Raw genomic sequence first — 25669 nt, 5'->3', positions numbered from 1 at the left:
ACTGGAAAAAGCAATATTTCTTTTCATTTGTATCCTCACTGGTGTGATAAAGGAGCTAGTTAAAATTTAATATATTCATATGTTTAGAACAGAAAGCATTGTAGCTGTTTCCAGAATGAAGGATGCTTGAATTACTCTTAAATTAAGTATTAAACCCCCAAAGTTAAGGTCATATTAAAAGAAATCCAAACGTTTTTGCAAGGAAAACAGTTCACAAGCTTTGTAGCTATCATCAGCAAATAATGTTAATAAAATGAAAACACTTTTGAGAACATGGCTGCAGATGAGATTCAGCCACTTTTTTAGACACTTTCATAATTTTTGAGCTTATATTGTTATTGAAAAGAATAACACTATTTTTTTCCTGTGTACTCTTATGTCTTCAAGTGTTTGTTTTTTTACTACAAAGCTGCTTTGTGCTTGCACTTACAAACTGAGGTTTTTCATTAACATAATGTCCCTATAGCATTCTGCATGGAGAACACCTGGCAATTTCTGAATATAATGTTCTTTGCGTGTAATGTTATATTTTTTATTTTGAACGTTTGATGGATAAACAACAAACATTGTACAAAGGCAGCATTAATCAGAGTATTTCTAAAAAGTAGACACCCCCCCCCCCCCCTTTTTTTAAGGTTGCAACACTTTTATATCCATCTTATCAGTATATTATAATAATCTTAACTTAAACAAAAGAAATCAGTTAAGGAGTACAACACTAGTTAAGTTTGGTTTTAATACACCTATTTTGTCTTACCAGGGCATGGCAAAACAATTGAGCAAAACAAACTTCCCTTCACTTCTGTTCAACCCTGTATTTCTCTAAGTGTATTTTTCCCCTTCTCCTGTAGCCACCGTTTTACATCACTCACACACTTTTCTTTCTATGGTAGCCCCTTTTCCCACATACCTCTTTCAGCTGACTAGAGCTGAAGCAAAGGATACCTTCTGAAAAGAAGTATGTACTGTTAAGAGTAAAACCTATTTTAATTTTCACAGCAAAAATTTTGTGCAGAGTAGTTAGTACACAAAACTAACTTTGTGCTCTCTCTTCATACCCTCAGGGGGATTGAATCACTCCCACTTTCCCTCCCTGTAAGTGCTCCCTTTCAATGCATCTGATGGTTTCCAGACCAGAGCAGACCCCCACTAGTGCCAGTGGGCTCCCCTGTGGTTAAGGAGGGGAGAGGATGTCCCGCTCCGAGCAGCCCCCTGTTAGGGCCATTGGGGCACCACCAGTGTCCCTCCTCCCTGGCACTCCTGGGTCAAGATGCTCATGATTTCTTTGAAAAGGAGACCTTGGTTTTTAGAGGCAAGCCCATTGCACAACTGACAAGGCGAGCTCGATTACCCACAAAAGAAAGGGATCTTTTACAGAAAGAGTTGGCTGAGTTTTGTCTGGTATTCTTGATCTGCAGCCAGCTGGACTGGCTTAAAATCTTGTATTAATGCTATGCGTTGCAGATGGCATTAAATTACTCATTCGTGTCTTTCCTTGCTAAAAAGTATCCTTTTTGAAAAATAGAAAGTTATTAAATCACTGATTTTATACTGTGAAGGTTTTAATCTGAACTGAAAACAAACAAAGAATCATGCAAAATATGCTATTTTGGAATGAATCTGTTGATTTTTACTAGCAGATGTATAAATCAGATGCGTAATTTTCATCCTTCTACATTGCAGTGTACAGTTCACAAGCTTTGAAAAATACCTAAGAATTTTATCTTTCTCTGAATTTTACACTTTACAGTACCATATTAGAGTCCTATTCTTCATTATATTAGAGGGATTGCAGGCATAGAACATAAAAACAAAATGAAAAAGTTAAGCACTCCATTCCTTTTTTGACATAAGACACAAGGCCTAGATAACAGCAAAAATCACAGTAAGATCGCTATTATAAATCATAATTTGAACTAATATTTAGAATAGACTGAAAATGGAACAAATAACATAAGCACACACTGGTGAACACACGCACAAGTGAGGAGATGTGCTCATGGACGCAGCTATCCCTACACACTCATGCAGGTTTTTGGGAAAATAGCTCTTCTTCTAATTTTTCTTACAAGAACTTTAGACAGCTGACTCAATTTTTCCAAATATAAAGTATTCCTTAGTACTGGTTTATGTATGCTTTTTAATTCCTGTTAAACCCACAAACAAGTTACGTTTGCAAAAACGAAGTCTTCAGGGGCACTTGATTGCTATATAATGTTGTAATTGTGATTTTCACTACAGTATCCTTAAGAGAAATGCAATAAGTACAATTACATCAGAAAGTCAACCTCTGAATAACATATTCTCTTAACAAAACACATGCTTTTTATACTTCCAGACAAAAAATACGGCTCCTTCTGTGGAGCATGGTGCTTGCAGATACAGTGCTGCACTCTGGGAAAAAGAGGAAAATGCATTGGAAAATGACAGAGCGCATAAAATCCAAATATGCCCAAGCTGGCAAGTTCCAGGAACTGGAAGATTTCAGGACTAGAAGTGAGGTGAAGCTTCTCCATTTCCCTAACTTTTCACAAGACTTTTCAAACTCATGTGTTATTCACAGATACAGTCTCCTGAATTTAACCTGATTTCCACTGCAGAAACTTGCCATCTTTCACGTTCAAAGCTAATTTAATCTAAACAGAAGCATTCCTCTTTAGTAACTTCCTTTCTATAGCTGTTTTAGCCTGAACACATACTCAACCTCTAGGCTGTGCTCTATTTTAGATCAGGTAGTTTTGATTGTAGTTTTCCATATTTCACATCAGCCAAGTAAACTATCTACCAGAGGTGTTATTTTAATAATGAAATTTAGCAATTCACTGTTGATAAAATGGAAAATCACTCAAAAATGTTGAGGCAAAATAATCTGAGGAATCATTATTACATGGCTGTGTTAACTCAGTAGGGATGCCAGGCAGTAGTTACTCATGAAGTAGTTACTCTTGAGACACAACAATTCTGTAGTAAGAAACTAAGCTGATCAGGATGTCTTATTACCATAGGTAGATACTAATGGGAAACGTAGGCTTCTCAGATTGTCATTGCTGCATTAATATTATACCAATTCTCCTGCAATATTAATGCAATTAATGATTGGTGGCACTAATTCAGATAGCCAACAGAAACAAAACCAAAAGTAAAATTAACAACTCTAAATGGTATCTCTTGTCCAACATAGAAGATAATTCTCTTACACTTACAATACAATTTCATAAACTACAGATGTTGAGTGAAATCCAGCTCTCTGTCTTCGGAGTCACACTTGTTTACAGCAGCCGGTCTGATGACACCCAACTCCCAATAATCATTCCTGATTTAGGATCATGTCAGGATTATGACTATGAAAATTTGCCAAAATCAAATCCCATAGAGGCACAGAGCACAACATGAACATAATCTGTCTCCACTGGGTGGAAAAAAAAGTAGTTAAACATAAAATCATTAATCATGCTTTTTCCAGAATGAGGAATATTCAATTACTTTCCAATCTCCTTCTTCTTCATAGTTTGTAAATTAGCATTATACTTATTCTAAAAGTCACCTTTTATGACTACACTTCTATGGCTATGACTTACAAAGTAAGCAAAAAACAAGTTTTTACCTTTACTGGACCCCATTTCTGTTTGCTATGAGGGTAAAAACTTCTGCTTTGTGGAGAATGTTATGACAGTAATCTGAGCACTAATTATCTGACTGGAAAAATACTGTGATTAAATAGAATTGTGATCAAATAGAATGTGAGTGATAGATGACTGATGCTGCATTTTTTATATTATTGGAAAACTACCTCAGATCTAGTAATTCTGTGCAAAATCAACAAGAAAATACTTCAGTGAACTTCTCATTGCTTTCCTATTATGCTATAAATCAAATAGTCAAACAAGGTAAAACAGTGACTCTATATTAATAATCAGAAATGAAATCAGCACCAGTGACATTATGAAATTCAACTTGGATACGTGTCTGTTGGCATGCGTTTTGAAAATAAGTGGATCTATTTATGTACTTATATTTTATATGCCTATTTTAGAGATTGATGGAAAGGGGGCTGTTTTGTTTTGCTTTGTTTTAGTTTTGCCACTACATCAGAGGGAGGGTTTGCCCTTCAGGAGATCCATTCTGGTCTTTATGATTTTGTTTAAGCTTAATTTTCAGGATTTTTGATTTATCAAACCAAATATTTAAAGTAGATCAAGAGAGAAGAATTGATGCCAATGATCACTCACAGGGGTCCTCATATCTACTGAAATCAAATGAATTAAGAATAATTTCTGTGAGACTGTGGAAAGTCCAAAATCCAAATTCTATCATTTAAGAGGAACAGCATGTGAGAAAACATAAATTGATCACAAATCATTGAGTCTCTTTGAATTTATCTATTATTATCCTTTGTATTTTATAACATTTAAAAATGTTGTATCACAATTTTATTATCTGTATAACACAGTTAATAATGCAAAGACTTTCTGAGGACTTAACTTTCCATAATATTAGAAATTAATTTCTCTGGGCAATAAAACTGACCACTTGGAAATCAATATTTGAACTGTGACAAGTTTTTTCGACTCCAGCTGTTCACATTCATCCAATTTGGAAGTACCTGAGAATGAGAGTTATAGGTGTCTGGATGCCTGATGCAGCACAGACACTTAGGACACCCCATTCTTAAAAGAAAATTCAGATTTAGGGAAATATAACTGAATATATGACAGACACAAAAGATTTCACATATTTGGCCCATTAGTATACTTCATAACTTACTTGTGATTTGTTCTACCTTAAGACATGAGACACTCCTGGAAACACACAGGTGAGGATAATTATGAGCCAGCAATGCAACCTCATGGCAAAAAAAAGACTGACAGTATGTGGACTGCACTAGGAAGAACATTGCCAGAAGTACAAGGGGGGGGATCCTTCCCCTCTCTTCAGCCCTGGTGAGACCCATCTGGATTCAGTCCTGGCCTTGCCACTACAAGAGAGACATGGACATACTGGAGCAAGTCCAGTGAAGATGATTAAGATTTTGGAGCATCTTTCATATGAGGAGAGGCTGAGAAAGCCTAGAGAAGAGAAGGCTCAGGAGGGATCTATCTGATGAGTAAGAAGATAGAGCCAGGCACTTCTTAGTGGTGCCCAGAGACAGTACAAGAGGCAATGGGAACAAACCAAGATACAAGAAATTCCATTTAGACCCAAGGAAAAAAACCACTTTACTGTGAGGGTGGCTGAGCAAAGGGATAGGTTGCCCAGAGATGGAGTCTCCATCACGGAGATATTAAAAATCTGACTGGACATGGTCCTGGACAACCTGCTCGGACTCTGCTTGGAGCAGATAATCTCAAGAAGTGTCTTCCAACCTCAACCATTCTGTGATAGTTTTTAACACTTCTTGCAATACACTTTTTAAAGAGGACACAAACGATATTACAGTGAGAACCACTGTGGCATTTAGGACACTGCTTAAAGCATTCTCTCCACCTGTGATCTCCTTGCCTCAATTTCCTCACCCTTTGTCAGTCTTAAGGTTTGAAAGAGACATAGAATAGGTACATGGACAGAACAAAATAAGGCTTATCATAGGTTACTTGGTTGGATAGGACTTCAGAGGTCTCTAGACCATACTTCTCCTCAAGTCGGGCCAGCTGTGCGATCAAACCAAGCTGTTCAGGGCTGGATTCAGTCGGTTTATAGAAACACTCAAGGACAGAGAATGCACACCCTCTCTGCGCAGCCTGCTCTCATCCTTGACTGTCCTCATGGAAAAAAAAGCTTTTCTCTGAAGAGATCATCTAATGGATTTCAAACTTGGAAATAAGGAATTGTTTACAAATGGTAAGTAAACCCAATACTTTCAGTCTTACACCACACTGAAGATGCTGCAAAGAGGATGGGGGAAGAGGAATGAATATAAAACCTAGTTTGTGCTCCAGTTTACCAATGAAAACACAGAAACCACGTAATGGCTACTACCTTTATGAAGTCAGTTAGTGACATTCTACCCCACAATACCTGAAGATACTGCAATAGTAGTACTGAGCAGCCTTCTGAAATTAATAGGACTCTTCCCCTGATTGCAATGGTCTTTGAATCAGGCCTAAGACAGACATGAGAATTAAAACCCACAAGCCACTGTACGCACTAACTTCTCCCAGGTGAGAAATAGAGGTGCTTGTCTTAAATGGTTATCATGCCACCCTAGTGAATGAAGCATTTTAAGAATACAGGTTGCACTGTCAACTCAATCTTTTTAGATAAGCTATCTGTTCATTAATATGACTCTGATGTCAATAAATGAAAAGCCAGCCTATTAAAAAAACCACAACACAATCCTATTGCTAATAATACCTTAATCAATTTGGCTATTATTTGTGTGCATTGAGGGGAGAGCCTCCACTGAACGTTTCAAGTCCAGTTAACAGGTTGCAGAATATTTCCTATATGTGCTTTTCTTTGAAAGCAAAATCTATGTGCAAAGCTAAGAGGCATTATGGAAGAAATGTGCTGTTATACAAAAATTATAACAAATCCTCATACGAGGGGAGCAGGTTTAGCCGGTTACCTAACCTTGTAAATCTTGCCATGAAGTCTTCACTTGAAGACATTCAAGTTTTCATTCATCTGTGGTTTTTTGGTAAAATATATAAATATTTAACTGCTTCTTCCTTTTACTTTAGTTTTATATTACTCTTTTGAGTCCTGTGGGGTTATTTATATTTCTATGTATTTACAAGTCACATAAACACATACACATGCACAAATGCACTCTGATTTGTGCAGCGAAGAGGCTTTGTACATTGATGATAGGTTTAAATGTGGCATTTTCTAAATGCAGAAGTAAATATTACAAGTTTATCTGGAGACACTAATTAAAAAAATAGATTGGGTTGGCTCATTACCAAGAGTTGCCTGAGAAGTTTTATATATTGAATGACAAAATGTAGGAACATTTTTTAATAGCCTGCAACTCACTGAAATCAGCCCAGTTCTTACAGCTTCTGAGAAACTGGTCATTTATTTAGATATCTAAATAGAGACAGAAGAATCTGCATTTATCATTCTGTTTTTAGTAATCTTGCTCAAGTTAGCAGTTTACATGAGAGATTCACTAGGCTTTTCTGCCAAACACAAACAGTTTCCAACCCCTCTCATGTCTGGAGGAGGCCATTAGAAGAGAGAGAGAATTGAGGAAATCTGAGGTAGGGTACATTGAGCAAAGAGTATTTTCTTTCTCTGTCCCCTGGAGTGTGACCAGATTATGGACACCTCTGCAAAAAGGCAACAAAGAAAATGTGGAACTTCAGAGCTGACGGTGGGAAGAATGAGGTGGGGCTTCAGTGTGGAGAGAAGAGCTCAAGTTCTTGTGTGGAAAGCTATATGATATAGACAGGTATATAACAACCATACTGAATCTCAGGGAGTCCAAGCAACCTCATGTCTGAAGAGACACCCAGGATCAAGGCACAAAAAGTGTGAAACCAGATGCATAAAACCTACTTTAAGTGAGTCACCAGTTAATCTCCTCTGCTGCAGAATGGACCTACATCATTTGTGCAGTGAGGAAAGTATCACAGCATCACATGAGAATCAAAACCCATAAACCACTCTCCAACTTCTTCCAGTTGAGAAATAGAAATGACTATCTGAGGTGGTTAAAATGCTAACCTATTAAATTAAGAGTTAAATTGAGAACACAGATTGAAAGAGGTGAGGCGATGTGATGTGATGTGAGGTGCTCTATGTGTGATATGACAAGACCTGGTTACAGTCCTATTGTCAAGATGCGCAAAATGGAAGACATAATTTGGGCTTGTGTTTGTTTTTTTTTTTTTTCTTTGTTGTGCTTTTCAGCAGCACTAAAGTGCAGCACTGCAGATCAGATAATAAGTCTTGTAGAAAAATAAAGGAATAAATAAGTACCACTAGGGTGAAACTGGTATTAAAAAGGTAAGGCAATGGCTAGCAGAGTGGCAAATACTAGTGTTAATCCAAATAGGACACTTTTGTGATACAGAAAACAACAAAAATGCAAAAGCAGAGTTATTTTCTGCAAATGTAGAAGAGCAAACTTCGCAGAAGTTTGGCAATATACAAAACTTTCCTGCACTGATAGTATTCTGTCCCTGCATAGACAACCCTTCCATGCAAAGCTATTTGGAAATCTCTTTTAAATATTTTCGTGTTACTTCTGGTTCATTTAATCAGAAAAAAATGCACTAACTGAAGATTTTTAAAGTCATGCAAGTGACCTGAGAGAATTGTTTAAAGATTTTCTTAGGCTTACTGTTGTGGCAGATGTAGCAATGGATGATGAAGGCCATTGCAAACTTCCAGAAGTTATAGCAGTGTCATGTTTTTCTTGTACAGATGTTTTGTGACAAATGGAGGGAAGCTGAGAATTTAAACTCTTCTCTAAAAAGACTGAATTTGTTTAGAAACAGTGAACATCAAAATAGCACTACTTCTTTCAGAGGCAGAATGTTCTCTGAAACAAAAACACTGGAACAGATTCTCAGAACGCTACTTATGTTTGCGTGTGACTTGCACGACACAATTGATTTAGCTGTCAGTATATAGAGAAAAACATTTGTAAAACTGAATAACCTTTTTACTGCAGGGCTTAATCAATGTAACCCCCGCCCCAAATCATTGTAACAGTGATAACTTTTATAGCACATGCCTCTCTAAGACCAAGACCGGTGTCTCTTCCTACAATTCAGGACAATGTTCAGAAAAAGTTGTGGTCAGACATTATTTGAAAGTCCCAAAGCTCAGAGATCTACTTGCTTGCCTCCCAGTTTTGCCCACCACACTGCTGCAAGACTGGTGCTTTACTGTAAATCCAAGTATTCTGCATAGCTTCTCTGCGTTTACTATCTGAACACTGATTGTTAGCTATATAAATGCACTTGATTTTGCCTCTAGCAATGAGCTGAGCTTTTTGGCTATACTTCTCCATGGATTGTGTAGACTGCTCATTTCTTTATTGCAAAGATTCCTTTTAATACCAAGACAAACTCTAATGGATGTTCACTACTGTATAGTAAATCCACTACTAAACCTTACAGTAGTCAATGATTTAAAATATACTTTTGGTATATATGATATTAATAACAGTTTAGTATTTCAAGATTCAAGTGTGATCAGAACTCAATTGTTTAGTAACTTTGTATTTTGTTTTGGTTTTAGTTGTACTCAAAACTTAGTTCTAAAAAAGAGATATCTAAATCATGATCTGACACAGGTCATGGTTTCATGGTTACTTTAATTTTCCCCAAATTCACAGTTCTACTACAAATTGCTATTCCCTCACCTACTCTCCCAGGTCACCCCCCACCTCCCCTTGTGCCAGCACTAGTGGCAGCACTAGTTTCCAGTAGTGAGCCAGTGGGGATCCAGCTGAACATGGTCCCTGGGAAAGGGGTAGTGCTGAGCAGGGTCAGTTCCCTAGTCTACTTCTCTATGCAGCCATGCAAAAGTCAGTGCTGGCCAAGGAAAGCCTAACAAAGGCAGGACAAAAACCTGTACCGATTTTTCTTTTTTTTTTTTTTTTTTTTTTTTTTTTTTTTTTTTTGCAAGAGCCTGGATGTATGCAACTTAGTTGGTGAGGGTCTGAAAGAGAGGCATACTGTCAAAAAAAGAGCAGTCAGCTGCTGTCCCCTGCCCCTTAATTGACCCATGTATCCTTCTTTAGCATTGCCAATCTATGCAGCTAATGAAATGCCAGGGATTTTTTATTTTTTTTTTTACAGTTTTGTAGGAGAACATGATAGCATGAGAAAATCCATTGCTAATTTTTTTATATTCAGTGCAAGGAGTTTAAATACCTTGTTTTCTTGGAAAAGAGCTCATTCTTTCCCATGTGAAAATTGGATTGTCCCAGTGACAATTACTTTCTTATTAAATTACTTCTGCAGAGTAAAATTTAAACTAAGGGTAGTTTTGTATCACAATCCACAGCACATTGATATTTATGAGAATTGTTATTGGTGACTGAGGAGATGGTGGCAAAAATCTTGATCTTGAATGAGGATAAAATTTGTATGTGTGAATAAGACTGAACCAAACTTAGAGTTCAGGATTGGGTTAACATCTAACACCCTTGAATTTTCAGAACTTGTCTCAGCAAAAGTGTTTCAACGAAAGGGTTACAAAATTAGATGTTAATATCAGACTTCTTAGTTTAACTATATGGAACCCTAATCACAGGCAAATTAAGCCCCCCAATCTGGGATTGGGGTCAAATATGTAGGGAGTGGAAATATTGATCAAGGGAACAGTTATTCTTTTTCAGCCACATGAAGAAAGATTCTAGATGGTTTGAAAAGTCTTCATAGAGGACGCTCTCTCTTTCATTTTGAATTCTTAGCAAGCAGTAATAAATGGCAATCAGAGGTTTTGAGAAATTACAGAATCAAAGGAAGCTGGATCACCCTTTATATGGCACACATCATATTTTATAACTAAGATATTTCCTGGATTAAATAGCCAAGATGCTGCAGTCAAGTCATCTCTAAAATTCTGTACCAATTACAAGATGACTTCTGCAGAGCTGATAATGGCCCCAATTGGGTAAAAACTACCAAAACCCGCTTGTTTACCTCAGACTCCCCTTAATACCAGCTGTCTTCTGTATATTGTTGTCTGAAATTCATCAAAGCTAAGTGTCTGACCATGTGGTAAGTGGTTGACTGGAATTTTGTAAAAGTCTGTGGTTCAGACAAGGAATTCTGCTTTTCTTTATAATATATTCAGCTATTTCATGTATGCCTTTGAAATATGTTTATGTGCACTGGAATTATTCTAGCTATTAAATGTTACTTAATGGGATTGATCTGTGTACAGTGCACAGCATTGAGGGCTTGCTCAGACACACAGTGGCCTGTAAATTAGCCTTTAGGGTTGACTATCCATTCACATCAAAGGACATAACCCATGTAACACACAACCAAAAGACAAAGTTACTGTGAAAGCCTCATTTTTCTGCAACTACCTTTTTGAGTCCTTGAATTTATTCTCCCCCCAAAAGTTTGCTGCTTAGATTTTTCTGTCATTCACTTTACATACTCATTTTCCTTTAGCATTTCTATCCTAAATCCTTAGCAGGCCCAAAGTTGCACCACATAGCTGTTAGTAATTTTCCATAAACATTTAAATGAATACAATTTGTATACTTGTTTTTAAGCATTCACTGCTTTTTCAACAGTAAGTTCAGCTTCTCAAGCCTAGTGACTATTTTCATCTGAAACCATCAACACTAACTGCTTTAAATATTACACAATATCAAATATCACACACTTATATGCACTACTAATGAGCTAACAATAGAAAGTTATAGAATTATAAAAAATACAACTGGAAGAAGTCTCAAAATCTGTCTCCCTCTCAATGACAGGGCTGTCATACTTGATGGATGGTTCTCCAGCTTCTCTTACAAACCCTCAAAACTGCCCCAAGCAAAGAAGGTTTTATTCCAGTGCTACTTTCTTTAGCACTAAACCCCGAATTCTAATGTGGTATCACAATCTTTCTCTAGCTTGAACTCATTAATTGTTATTTTTGCCAATTTTTAGTCTGCATGGCAGACTTTTCTTGTCCTTGGAGATGGTATTATGTTCCCCCCAGTCTCTTGTTCAAGCTCATTCCTTCTCCACACTCCGATGACAGGGATTCGTTTCCTCCATCTCCAGTCATTCTCACATTTATTCAAGTCTCTCCTGAACTCTCCTCCTGAAGAGCAAATTGCAAAACCCTCATCATCAGGTGGAACTGATACAAAAAGTGTATCTCTAGGAATGGAAAAGCACTATGTTCAAGTAGCTAAAGGGGGCCTACGAGAAATCCAGAGAGGGACTTTTTACAAGGGCATGTAGTAATAGGACAAGGACTAATGGCTTTAAACTGGAAGAGGGTAGATTTAGATTAGATGTAAAGAAGAAATTCTTCACTGCGAGGGTGGTGAGGCAGTGGAACAGGTTACCCAGAGAATTTGTGGATGTCCCATCCCTGGAAGTGTTCAAGGCCAGGTTGGATGGGGCTTTGGGCGACCTGGTCTACTGGAAGGTGTCCCTGTCCATGGCAGGGGGTTTGGAACTAGGTGATCTTTAAGGTCCCTTCCAACCCAAACCATTCTATGATTCTATGAAATTTTTCTGTTGTGACAGCAAATAAAAGTCAGTTGAAGCCACTTCACCTCCCAGCACGTGCAAGGTGAAAACCGCTGGCAGCTGACTGAGATCCGCAGGCAGTAAGCAACCATCAGTTAGCAAGGTAACAACAAGCAGGTGAGATGAATGATTGTCAGGAACAGTTCATGTACAGCTAATCTTTTCTTGCAGGTTGTGGGACTGTCAGGCAGCAATCACTCCACAACCCTTTCCCGCACCAATGCTCCCTGCCCTCCATGGGTGCAGGTGGGCAGGAGCCCACACCTCATGCTATAAGGCCTCAGCCCCCAGAACAGATGACGATGGAGCCAGCACTTTCTCGAAGGTGCACAGGGGTAAGAAGAGAGGCAAATAAGTTGAAACAAGAAAGGATCAGGAAAATTTTTTTCCCCCATGACAGTCCAACAGTGGAGCAGGTCACCCAGGGAAGTTCTACAGGGTCCATCCTTGGAGGTTTTCAACACCCAACTAGGTAAAGCCCTGAGGAACCTGGTCTGACCTCAGATCTGGCCCTGTGTGCTGGCTTTGGCTGGGATAGAGTTAATTCTTTTCATAGTTGCTAGTGTGGGGCTATGTTTTGGATTTGTGCTGGAAACAGTGTTGATAATGCCAAGATGTTGTCATTCCTGCTGAGCAGCGCTTACACAGAGACAAGGCCTTTTGGGCTTCTCCCACCACCCCACCAGTGAGGAGGTTGGGGGGCACAAGAAGTTGGGAGGGGACACAGCTGGGACAGCTGACCCCAACTGACCAAAGGGATGTTCCAGACCATATGACGTCATGCTCAGCATACAAAGCTGAGGGGGGGAATGTTATGGGTTTGTGTGGCACGTTTTAGTTTTTTTTTTTGTAGCGGGGGAGGAACTGCCAGGGTGGCTCCTGTGAGAAGCTGCTAGAAGGTTCCCCCGCTCCAAGCTGGACCCGCCTCTGGCCCAGGCCGAGCCCATCAGCGATGGTGGTAGTGCCTCTGGGATAACAGATTTAAGAAGGGGAACCGGCAGTGAGTGGGGGGAGTGGAATGTGAGACAAACCCCTCTGCAGACACCGAGGTCAGTGAGGAAGGAGGGGGGATGTCCCTGCAGCCCGTGGTGAGACGGCAGGCTGTCGTCCCCCCCCAGCCTATGGAGGGGAGCGGGGGAGCAGATGCCCACCTGCAGCCCGGGAAGGAGTCCATGCCGGAGCAGGTGGATTCCCCTGGAGATGGCCGTGACTCCATGGGAAAGCCCACGCTGGAGCAGTGTGTGACTGAAGATCAGCCGTGGGAAGGACCCACGCTGGACAAGTTTGTGAGGAACTGCAGCCCGCAGAAAGGACCCACGTTGGAGAAGTTGATGAAGGACTGTCTCCCGTGGGAGGGACCCCACGGTGGAGCAGGAGACGAGTGAGGAGTCTTCCTGCCCCTGAGGAGGAAGGAGCGGCAGGGACAAGGTGTGGGGAGCTGACCCCAACCCCCACCCCCTGTTCCCCGGGGGGAGGAGGGAGAGAGAACCGGGAATGAGTGGAGCTGAGCCGGGAAGGAGGGAGGGGTGGGGGGAAGGTGTTCTGAGGTTTGGGCTTACTTCCCAGTATCCCTGTTTTGATTTGATTGGTAGTAAATGAAACTGATTTTGTCTCTTCTCCAAGTTGAGCCTGTCTTTTGCCCATGACCATAAGTGGTGAGTGATCTCTCTCAGTCCTTATCTCAACCCACAAGCCTGCCTTCATATTTTCTCCTCATCCCACCATGGCCGGGGGGGGGAGTGAGTGAGCGGCTGTGTGGTGCTTTGTTACTGGCTGGGCTTAGACCACGACAGGGAAGAAGATGGAAGAGGGGGACATTCAGAGTGATGGCACTTGTCTTCCCATGTAGCCGTTGTGCATGACGGAGCCCTGCTTTCCTGGAGATGGCTGAACACCTGCCTGCTGACGGGAAGTAGTGAACAAATTCCTTGTTTTGCTTTGCTTGTGTGCATGGTTTTTGCTTTACCAGTTAAACTGTCTTCATCTCAGCCCACAAGTTTTCTCACTCTTAGTCTTCTGATTCTCCCACTGGGTGGGAGTGAGCAGGGGCTGGGCGGTGCTTAGTTGCTGGCTGGGGTTAAACCACGACACCCTGCTTCGATAGACACCTCCTCAGGTCCCTTCCAACCAATTACTAAGGCTGTCCTTAATTTTTCCATTGCTGGTTGGAAACTACCAGTAATTTTTGGAGATAATACTTAAAGTCAGATTGGGTAGAAATATTACTGAATGCAGCTATGCATTGTGCTTGGTAATTTACCTCTTTACTGTATTCCACTTAGTGTTTGTACTGCTGTTGGATAGGTAGTGGTGCTTTTGTATACAGCCTTACACATACAGGGTATGCTTGCCAGTCATACCCTGGAGCCATGCCCACCAGCAAACGAATTATACTGCATTATATGATAACTAATCCTCTACTAGGAAATAGCTTCAAAACTGAATAGTACTCTATATTCTTTTTCAAAGCACCCATAATTTATTGCAAGTAAGAGAACATTCAGCACCAGTACCATTCCCTGGAGATATCACTATATTATTTTCTTTCACATAATTTCATAACTCAGACATGATGAATATTGTGTGACCTATACCAGGAGTATCTGAGGATTTTCACTGCCTCTATCAGCAACAGCAAAAATATATTATTCCAAATTGAACGCGCAGGTATTAGATGGAAAACCAGGTTTAGATTTTATTCTTCCTGACTGCTTATTTTTCTACTTCCAGATTTTCTTTTACAATGAAAGAATTGTAAAAGTCTCAGACACTGAAGCAATAAGCTGCTCAAAAAACCCTAAGTCTTTCTTACTATAAAGTCTGAAAACACCCCATATGAATATATCAAGGTCAGGAAAAAAATATTAGAGGAAACAAAACACATTAGAAATATTGATGTGACAGATTATTGTGTATCATACCTGAATTCTTAACACATTTAGATAAAGAACACAGGCTATGTTTACACTGTCAGTCAAGATGGTAATAAGGAGTAAATAAGCAGTAAATGACAGCCCGAGCTGAAACCTGAGCACCTTACCACCAGAGAGAAGGTAACTAGTAATGTGCTAGCTGGACTTGAGTCCAGTTGAGACTGGACTGTGGCCACAGCATTTTCCTTTTTCTTTTTGTTTCTGAGAGTTTCAGCTAGGCTGCAGCAGGTAACGGCATTAGCGCTCAGCTCTGATGGTCAGGATCAGGAGGAAGGAGAAGCGCTGTGCTCTGCTCTGGTTCCAGCTGGGAGGTGAGCTCCTGCTTCCCAGCTCAGCCTGCAGCATGTCTATGTGCCTGCACATCTCCCCTCCATTTCGGGGAGCTGATGACTGACAGCTTCCCTTCACAGCTGCTACCTCCCAGGAACAGAAGGGGAGGAGTGCCTGTCTCTCAGAAACAACATGCTGCTCAAATTGAATTCAGTCAGACAGTCTGTGTCAGTGGATCTGTCCACAAAGAACCCTGTAGCCTGCAATTAGGAGCTTGGCAATTTGAATGGGAGGTGGGGTTGGTTACAAGTCCTAGTTTTGACTTATACTCAACATATCTACGTTGGATAAATATGACCACAGTGATGCAGGAGATACATATATGTATAAATATAATTTATATATGTATAAAAGAGGGAAAAATGGATACAAAAGTTGATGTTACTTCCAAGTGTGGCTTTACCAAATAGGAGGTTTGAGTTCAAGAGCTATCTCAAAGTGGAGGTAGAATAAAAAAGACAAAAAGGTCAAGGGCAGGATTAAATCAGATATTTTAACTAATGTTCAACAAACTTGTATGCCATTCCAAACTCTTCCCCAAAACAGTATATTGGGGTGAATAAAATTTCATTCTTGCAAAACAATTTGAAAATATTTTAATGATTTAATTTTAATACGGTTTTAATTATTTTCAATTTTTTTCCCCCACCTGAATTTGTATTTCTTGCTGGAAGTCAATATTTCAGCAACTAGAGAATTCCAGTAATTACGGCCAGAAATATTTAAAAAATCTCAGAACATGCTGAAAAAAAAAAAAAAGGAAAAAAAGAAAATATATATAACATTTGGAAATGTACTAAATTTGTAGTAAGATTTTATTTTGAAAAGACTAATTTTGAATTAAAATGTAAAAATAAACTCTGGCCATAGAATGAGAATTGAAAAAACACAGGAAAAGAAAACTCATTATGAGTAAGAAAAGGGAAAGATATGAAAGGAAGGAATAAGAAACTTGAAGTTGCTCCAGCATGAACAAAACAACAGTATTGTCAGTCAGCACCTTGCTATGATCTTAGCCCTGTACTTCTGGTGGATTTTAGCTGGACAAACAGGCAACTATAAACACTGAAGCAGGATGTTACTAACAATGAACAAGCTGCATGTAAAAAAGCAGATGGAATAAAACTCATGCAGGCCAGGAAGATAGGATGCAAAGGGCCTTGGAGAATGTAGCATTCAGGACAGAAGAGAAAAAAAAAAAAAAAAAGAAAATCAGTATTTTGGGTTTGCTGTTATCCTTCACAAGTAGCCTGAAGATTCATGCGATCAGTGAACTGTAAAAAAAGTTCAGATATGAACAGCAAATAGTGAGGGATATTGTAAAAATATTGAACATTACCATTTTGAAAAGGTATTAAATTTATTCATCCGGATTTAATTGTATCTGTTTGGGAAACCCAGCATGGTGTGATTGCCATTTCTTAATGGCATCAAAGCCATATCAACAGTTCAGGTTCAAGAGAAATAAATAAATTACATAAATTATTCAAGCATTTTCAGAAATGATAGCTTACACATTGCTTAATTCATCCTGCTTCAAGGCCAGTGGAAAAACCTTAACCAACCACTATAGAAATGGGCCTACCTGACATAAACTACTTCTGTTAATTCTATTGGCCTTGGATGACTAAATGGATAATTAATGATCTACATGATCTTGCTGAAGGGCCAACTGGGCTAAGAGTAATGTAGATTTCAAGAAGCTCTAGGATTAAGAGGCAATGATCACAAATCATGGCTCTCTATTCAACCTTCCTACCCTCAAGTGAATTCCATTACAGTGTTCTCCTTTCTAAGGAAGAGATCACAGATGTAAGGACTGAGAAATGCATAATAAACTTTCCTTTCAGTTCCTCAGCTTTAAATATTAAAGCGAGTTTCTACAAAATAAACTTTTCTCATGAAGCACATAATTATCTCTCAAAATTTCGAGAGCACAGTTTTCAAGAGTACTGGAGGAAAATCTTGTTTCTATGTCTTTTTTGACTTTCCCTCCCTGACTCATTGAGTTATATGGTGTGTTAGTCTGTATTGTGTCATAGAAAATATGAGTCTGACGTTTGCAGTTTATTAATGTTTGAGCTAAGAGAAAAAAATAAGTAGCAAAATCAGATGCGATGATCAATGAGCATATATTGACAAAGCAAGGGAATCAGAGAGCAGCTGTGGGGCACGTTAAGCCTGGCTTTGCAGCTTTGATGCAAAAAAAGCATAATCAGACTCAAAGAAACAACAATGACTATTAAAGCTGCAAAAACTTCAGTAACAAAGTTGTATCAGGCACCTGGTTATAACCACTAAGCCACAGCAAGAACGAAGTCAATTTCTGCTATGACACATCTGTGGCTGCAGATGGAACACAGTTTGTGAAATAACCAGAAATGATTACCTAAACTAGATAAAGCCATCTTTTTCAATGTCATCACCCTACTTTGAGGCAGAGTTTCTGTGAAAGAAGGAAACAAAACTAACCCAAACATCCCAAGATTTCCAGGTCAGAGAGGACAAGGAGTAATATAGTCTCTGGATAATAGGAAACACTTGAATTTCGCTTGAACAGTCCTCAGAGGTTAGCTTATCAAGTTCTGCAAGTAGGATAATGTGTAATCCATGCTCAATACTATTGGGTGAAGGCTGGTAGGACAACCTGGAGAAAGTATCTGATTAATGTCTCAGGCTAATAAACAGTGTCTTCCTGTTCAATTGCAGATTAATTCAAGGATGCGGAGGGGGTGTAAAGAAGTTATAACGAAACAGTAGAGGCAAACTAAGACAATGAGATGAATAAGTCACATTCAGATCATAATTTAGGCAACGACAATAATTGTCTAATAACACTGAGCCAAAGATCAAAGGTGGCCTTGCAGTCTCAAGAGCCAAGGAGAAAGAAACATTTGGGATGTTCTGAGAAGAGCTGTCAGTCTGTGAAGGCAATTGCAGGACTCAGGGAAACATGGAGACTGTGAGCAGGACAGGCTGGTCAGCACTGTGCGCAGATGAGTCAACTGGACTTTTCAGGGGTATAAACGCGGACATTGTGGGCACAGGGGGAAAATTCTTACCAGGTCCACTGCACAAGATAGACCTACTGAATGAGTCGTCGCTCTCATGATCTGAAAGCTAGTGTCTGATTTAAGCCTCAGCTGAGTAAAGACTGAGTGGAATATCAGTAAGTAAAGCAATAGGAAGGAGTGTGGTACAGTTAGGCCAGTGACTGGGATATTTAGTGAGAGACTCATAGACTGCTGCAAAATCACTTAAGTTTCAAATAATGCAAAAGATACTGTAATCTAGGACTACAAAAAGATGGGACAGTTTATAGTAGATGCTAGAACTGATGCAATTAACAGATGTAAAAATATTTTCTCTACTGTTAATAAGCATCATGGGAAGGCCCCTGCCAGGTCTTTGAAATCCGAATATAAGCTCCAAGAATTCATAATGTTATATTTTTGAATCAGTTAGAGCACACTAGTGGGCCTATGTGGTGTTACCATTAAATAACAATGTTGGTGCTATAGAAATTCAACGCATTTAGAGAGTGGTGCTAAGTGAAATTGGTGAAACTACTGTAATTCTTGGGTTTCCCAATAATATTAGGGATTGTGCCTCCTGGACCCTTAATTTTTTAAGTCAAGAGTATGACACCCGAATTGACCTTATAAGATTAAAGTTTAAGAAATTGGAGAACATAAGAATGATCAATTTTTTTCCTGTAACTGTGAAGTTAGATTTGAAAGCCCAGAAATTAACTTGACCTGATTTTCACAAATCCTCAGGTTCTGTTTGAACTGCATTTTCAGTAGCTCCACCCTTCAACTTAACAGAATAAAATAATTTACTTGCCATTTCTTCACAATTGCTGTTACTGAAATCAATGAGACTAGTCTCTGAATATGATTTAGTGAATGAAATTCAGACTGGTGGAATCTAGCTATTAACAATGGGGACAATGTCAGGATCATATATATATAACAACTATTTGTAGAACTGAAAAAAAAGGAAAATGTTAAGATTCAGTGAATGTTAGTAGACTGAATTACCAATGAATAATGAATAATTACCATTGGGTAGGAAGCAGGCAGTATGCATTATTGTTTCCCATCCACCTATCTGCATATTCCAGCTTAGCTGGATTGCAGTAAAGTACATTTTAAATGTTAAATCCTTTAAGCAAAGTGTTATGCTCATATAAATTCATAAATCTCAAATCGTGGATAACATTTTGCACTTATGTTTGTATGGAAATGTCATCATTCTAAGTTTTTCAGTCTTTTAAGATGTACAAGCACATGCCATTTTAATTATTAAGCTTTTGGTTAAAGCAAAATAAAAATGAAGTTTGCACACTTCTGTTTCAGCTGGGCTGGCTGCTTTTCCAGGTGACTCATTCCCCTTTGCAACCATGCAATAGGCAGCCTTTGGTATGTCTGCTTACATATACAGAAAAGAAGTTTAATGAATCATGAAGCCACGCTGCAGTAACAATAGCATGTCCTCAAGCAAAAGGTATAAAACCACCACAGAGTGGAATAGAAACACTTATTTCAAAATCTGCCCTAAATGGAAGCATTTGTATATTTCTTCTACCTAATTTTCCATTGTCATAAAATAAGGTTTTGTTGATAACAAGCTGAAATGCCCCTCTTCATTTTAGACTTGATCCTTTGCTTTTCAGGATTAGAATCTGACTGGCTTTACTATGATTCACACTTGAGAAATGTGAATCTTAGAAGACTTTCCCAGTGCAACACAGTGACTTTTGGTAATGAGATATTTCTTGAACAGATCTTTTTTTCAAACACATATGTATGTATAACCCATACCCCATATTTAAAAGTCTTGCCTTGCTTTCATGCAAATACAGTTTGAGCAGTATGACCTGTTAGTTGGAAATGCAACTACAAAATTCCTAAAGCCTAGCTTATTTACCCCTGCAAATGCATGTTGAATAAACAAACTAAGCAAAAATAGCACCATACATTTTGGAGTATATAATCTTTGGGAAAAGAATGTCTATTGGTTTTATCTTTGAAAGTTGTATAAGACAGTAGGGCAATACTGTTTCTATACCTATTATTTCTAGGTGCATCCATAAGATAAAGAATAGCCATCATCTCCAGTTAATGAGTAAATATGGTGAGGCATTAAAGGAATGCATACATTCTTGATTGAAACTTTACTAACTTCTTTAAAAATAATAGTTCCTCTTCTGTATGATGATACAGTAACATTAGTCTGTCTTAAAACTTTCCCTATATTCCTATAATAACCATACAACTGTACGGTTATATACCCTTCATAAAGATAGAAATAAAAAGATGTTTAGCTACACTTTAAAAAAACACTTGTAGATGTAGAGTTTTCTGATATTAAAAGAAATAAACACTGTCACCACATCTTGTGACAAAAACGTAAAACATCTTTAAAGGTCGACATAGCTTTTGCATGAAATATGTCTGCAGAGAAAAAAAATTGTTTGAGAAGGGAGAATGAGACTTTTGGAATAGTTAACTACAGAGCAGCTGGCACAGATTAGCCTATGTCCTCATACAATCAAAATGTTTCTATTAGAGAACTTGAGATAACTAGCTTGAGAGCATTTAAGTGTACTCCAGTATTTTTTTTTTTCCCTAATGTAACCAAGCATTATCTCATGAGATATGACTGCATTATCCCAGTAGAATTGAAGAATTACCAACCCTACACTATTATATATATAAGTGTATATAATATCAGGTTATCGGGCTTGATTTTTATCTGTGGTGTATGCCAACTTTTATTGGTTTAACACAAGACACACCATGACAAAATCAGCTCGGGGGAAGAAAGAAACACTGCATGAACACTCTGGCTACCGATTCACACGTGAAGCCAAAAGAGTGAAACTACAGTCTCAGAAATGCATAGCAGAAATACACAGAAATACACGCCTGGGGAAAGAACCTGACTCAGTCTATAGCCAGCGCCAAGGCAAGCTGTAGTGAATTTATAGTCACCACCAGCTGGCCTCCCCAGGGAAGAACAGCACCAAGAACACATCAGACTTCAAGTGCATTCAAGGCACCTTACAGCGAGTGGTGCTGGACTGGTGATTGCTCAATTTGAAGAATAGGACATTTGGAATCTAAAAGTATTTCTTACAGTATAGAAACCTAATATTAAAATAAATGTTACTATTATCAAACATGTCCTTCTATGTGTGAAAGATAAATGCATAATCGTTCTAGAATTTTCAATAAAATATTTATAAACTGCAGTTCCATCGTTATTTGAGTTAAATCCTGCTTCCTCTGACTCATATCAACGTGACACCTAAATGCCAATACATCTGTTTCACTAAGTCAATGTGTTTATTAACGTGAGCAAAATACCATTTGGCTCCTCTTCATTTAAAAAATGAGACAATAGAGCTTATTATCAGGCCCAGGTAACTAGAAGACCACAGTTAAAATCTGAGGCCCTTTGAAGTAACTGAGAGTTTGCTAGCAACAAAATTAGGATTTCACCAAACTGATTTGCATCCTTCTGCTATGTGTATCATCCAGGGCAACCATGCCTAGGAGAAGCCTTTTCATTCTGAGAGTTTATTTTTCTCTTGTCCAGGGCTCAGTTACTCAGCACATGTTTATGCTTGGGAAGACAAATATCTGTAAATATGCCATTAAGTTCAATAGTCATATTGATACTTATATACCCTCGGAAAAGGCTGAGCTTTTATGCTACTCCTGAACAGGAGAGAGACAAACAGAAAGCTGAAAGGAACACTTGCTTACAGTGAAGAGTGACAGAAAAGGGCATTGAGAAAAGTGTCACATAGTTTCCTCAAACTACTGTATGGAGACCTCAGAGACAGAAAGCACCATGCAAATGAGCAAGGGCACACCTACAAGTTATTTCATGTGGGGCTGTTTAATCTAAATCTGATTTTAAAGCATGGATGTTGCAAAAATGGGAGACATGTCCTCACTGGGAACAAACTCTGAGTTTTAATACGGAATGGAGGGGAGTGTAACAAGCAGGAGCAATATTGCAGCTCTGAAAGAACTACCACCTATGCATCTCAGGCAATTGCATAGATCCTATTAATACAACATTTCAGTGCATCTGTAATACAGTTAACCTCACGTTACACGTGACAAGGGAAAATTATAACAACTCCATTTTAAGGATGTGAAAATGACAGGCAGGATAAGCATTTTTCCCAAAGCTAAAGCAGGACCTAAGCAACAGTGCTGGCCACTGGGCTAAGTTCCCCTCCATTTTTTAACCCTACTTCTCTGATCCATCCCTGTAATGTGGTAACATTTGGAAATGTATTTAACACTCTGATTAGTGGGGTAATGACTGTGTTTGCTATGATTGTGTCTGTTAGGGGATGTTTCATTACTGGTTCTTATGTTTCAGGCTCAGTTCTGACAGCGTAATCAAACTGGAAAAAATGTAAATCAGTTTTCTTGATATTTATTGAATGCATGTACTGTCTTGCTACATTTAACAAAAAGATATTTTTTTTTAATGTTCTCCCACTGCTCCCTTCATCTCTAGAGATTTCCAAAGCAGCTCTGTGTGGCTTTATGTTTATCAGATTTTTTTCTCCTTTTCCTCTCTAAGACAGGAAGCTGAGGGTTTTGACCTCATCTGGATCTTTCCCAGTGTCAGGAGGTGGTCTGTTCAAAAAGATTCCATGACACTGATCTCTTCCTGATTTATCAGATAGCTAGGTCAATAAATAAGGTCTCTACTGTTTTTTCCACAGCTGTAAAATAACCAATGGACTCCTCTGAGAGCTAATTATCAAATCTTTTGAGTTTTTCTTTCAAGGAACAAGCGTTATCTTTCCGGTTAGTAAATTCCTCTGCAGTGTAATTTAACAAAGACTGCCTAATTGTAGGAGCTCTGGCTCACATGAAGCAGTTCATTTAAGTAAAATGTTAACAATGGAGACCTGTTTCTTCTTTATAATTTTTTCTCTGTCCTTCTATCGGTATATTTTCTCAGAGTCACAAAGCCTTTTTACCATTTATAAAAGGATTATAGAGCAATTGTCATGTTCAACGAATCCACCAAGTGACAGAGTGTGACTTATGTGGATATGGATAGTGAAGGCACAGCAGTAAGTGATAAGTGGGCACTGTTCCAGATTTGTCATTCTTCTGTCTATATCCTCCTTGCCTTTTTTTGCTGCTATTGCCTCCTCATGCAACTGGCCATATCCTGTCCCAGGTGAGGTGGTTCATTTGACATTAGGCACAACCCAACAGAACTATCTCCATCGCTAGTTAGAAAGTATCTTTTCTGACACTCAGTGAAACCAAGGAAATGTGGAAAGCTCCAGCGACTGCCAAGACAACTCTCTTTAAACATCAGGCAGAAGTAGAAGTAATCTGAGCACTCCTAAAAGTTCATATGTCCCAGTCTGAACTGATCTACTCCTATTTTATTCCATAGGAAACCTTTAACCAAAAAGCATAATTAAATGGTTATTTATTAACAGATTTCATTGATAGCTCAAAATTTCTGGCTACCAAAGGTCAGTCAATAGGCTTAAGCTCGCAAAAATTTCCAGAACACAGCCAAACTCTTTTTCTTCTGTCTGTCTTTTTCTTAGTATCTGTGCATTATATTATTTCAACTGGGATATTCTTTTTATAAGTTACATATTTAACGTGATTCTACTGGCTATTGAAAATATGCATAATAATAAAATGCTTATTTTGCCTGCATGCTATACCCTCAAGATTTAATGAAGTATTAGAATTCAAGGAACTCCCAATTCTTAACACCAGCTCTGCCTTTGAGAATAAATAAGATGACTTCTGTGTGTTTTGATTTATTCATGCTTGCACTGATGTTATTGTCAGTAACTCCTCTCCCAATCTGCTAAGTTTTGGGTAGATTCTCTAAACAACAACTCAAAAAGGTAGAGTATTTACTGGAGATTATAGAATAAATATTCTATACTGTTTTTAACTAAAAGCTTCTACAATGATTGTTTCTAGAAATTCTCATACTGCCTTTTAAAACACAAATAATACACAGATGGAGATAATTTCTACAGGACAGACTGAACTAGAACAAATGAATGCTTATCTTATTTCCCTACAGAACTTGAGAAGTGATATAATGACAAAGCAACTGTTCCACACACTGCCAAAAATGATCAAAACCACTGCCACATAATACATATGCATACAACATGGGGACTCGTAGAGAAAGGTAGAAGATTTTATTCTTTGGTCATGGTAGAGAAGACAAATCTCACTATTTGTCATGGAGTAATGGGAACCACTCAGGCAGGGAATTACCAACAATGTAATCAAGTAGATGCCATAGATTCCTCTTGACACAGAGCCTCCTCATGCATTTCTGGGTTAAGTCACAATCCACATTTGCTGCACCTGCTGGAATTGTGGCCTGGGTGTAAATCTCAGTCAATGTTAAATAAGAGAGAGTATCCAAATTAGGTAGATGGCCGAAATCCAATAAACTATACTAACTATTACACAATCCTATGCATAACAGACTTTTTCCCCTGTCTGTACAGAATTACATTTCAAATTGAATCCAAGCACTGTATACCACTGAATCAAATGTTAGGCTTTACCACAAACAAAGAAAGAATCTTAAAATAAACAGCAGACAAACATTTCCTTTGCATTTTTTATTAGCCCCCGCCCCCGCCCTGCCCCGCAACTGCCTTGGCATGAACAGGAGAGCACAATGATTTCTAGCTGCTGAATTTCTCTTTTGTCTTGAAAAATCTGGACTGATACTAGGGGTAAAACCATCCCTATTTTCACCTCCCTTAACACTTGGTATCTAATAATCCCACAAGTTATTTTTGGTGAAAAATGTGTTCCAAGAGGGAACAAATCAGCTATTTCTGTTTTAGTCTACTCATACACTTTCTATTCCCCCTGTACAGAAAAACCTTACCTTTGAGGCTTCCAATTCTGTCCTTACCAAAGGCTGAAGCTAATAATAATGGCAATGGTGGGGGATATTATTTGCTTTACTATAGGGTCCTACTATCAAGGGCCTACAGAAGAGATCTAGAGTTCCCTTCTACTACAGGCAGTAATTAAGAAAAGCAAAAGAAAGCTAATTGTGTAAGAAACAAAAAATCCCTAGCATACAAGGCATAGCTTCTCTCTATTTCTATTTCAAACACATGTTAAGAGCAGTTTAGTGCTTATACTATGTAATATTTGTTATTTCCTCACTCATCACTTA

General features: G+C 38.5%; 1 protein-coding gene across 1 annotated transcript in view; it reads right to left on the bottom strand.

Moving 5' to 3' along the window:
• Positions 1-25669, bottom strand: part of DLC1 (DLC1 Rho GTPase activating protein) — a 218228-nt gene that overhangs the window by 176862 nt on the left and 15697 nt on the right. The window lies entirely within an intron of this gene.

Source organism: Accipiter gentilis, chromosome 3 (genome assembly GCF_929443795.1).
Source record: "Accipiter gentilis chromosome 3, bAccGen1.1, whole genome shotgun sequence".
Taxonomy (NCBI): Eukaryota; Metazoa; Chordata; class Aves; order Accipitriformes; family Accipitridae; genus Astur; species Astur gentilis.
This window is presented reverse-complemented; position numbering and strand designations above follow the sequence as displayed.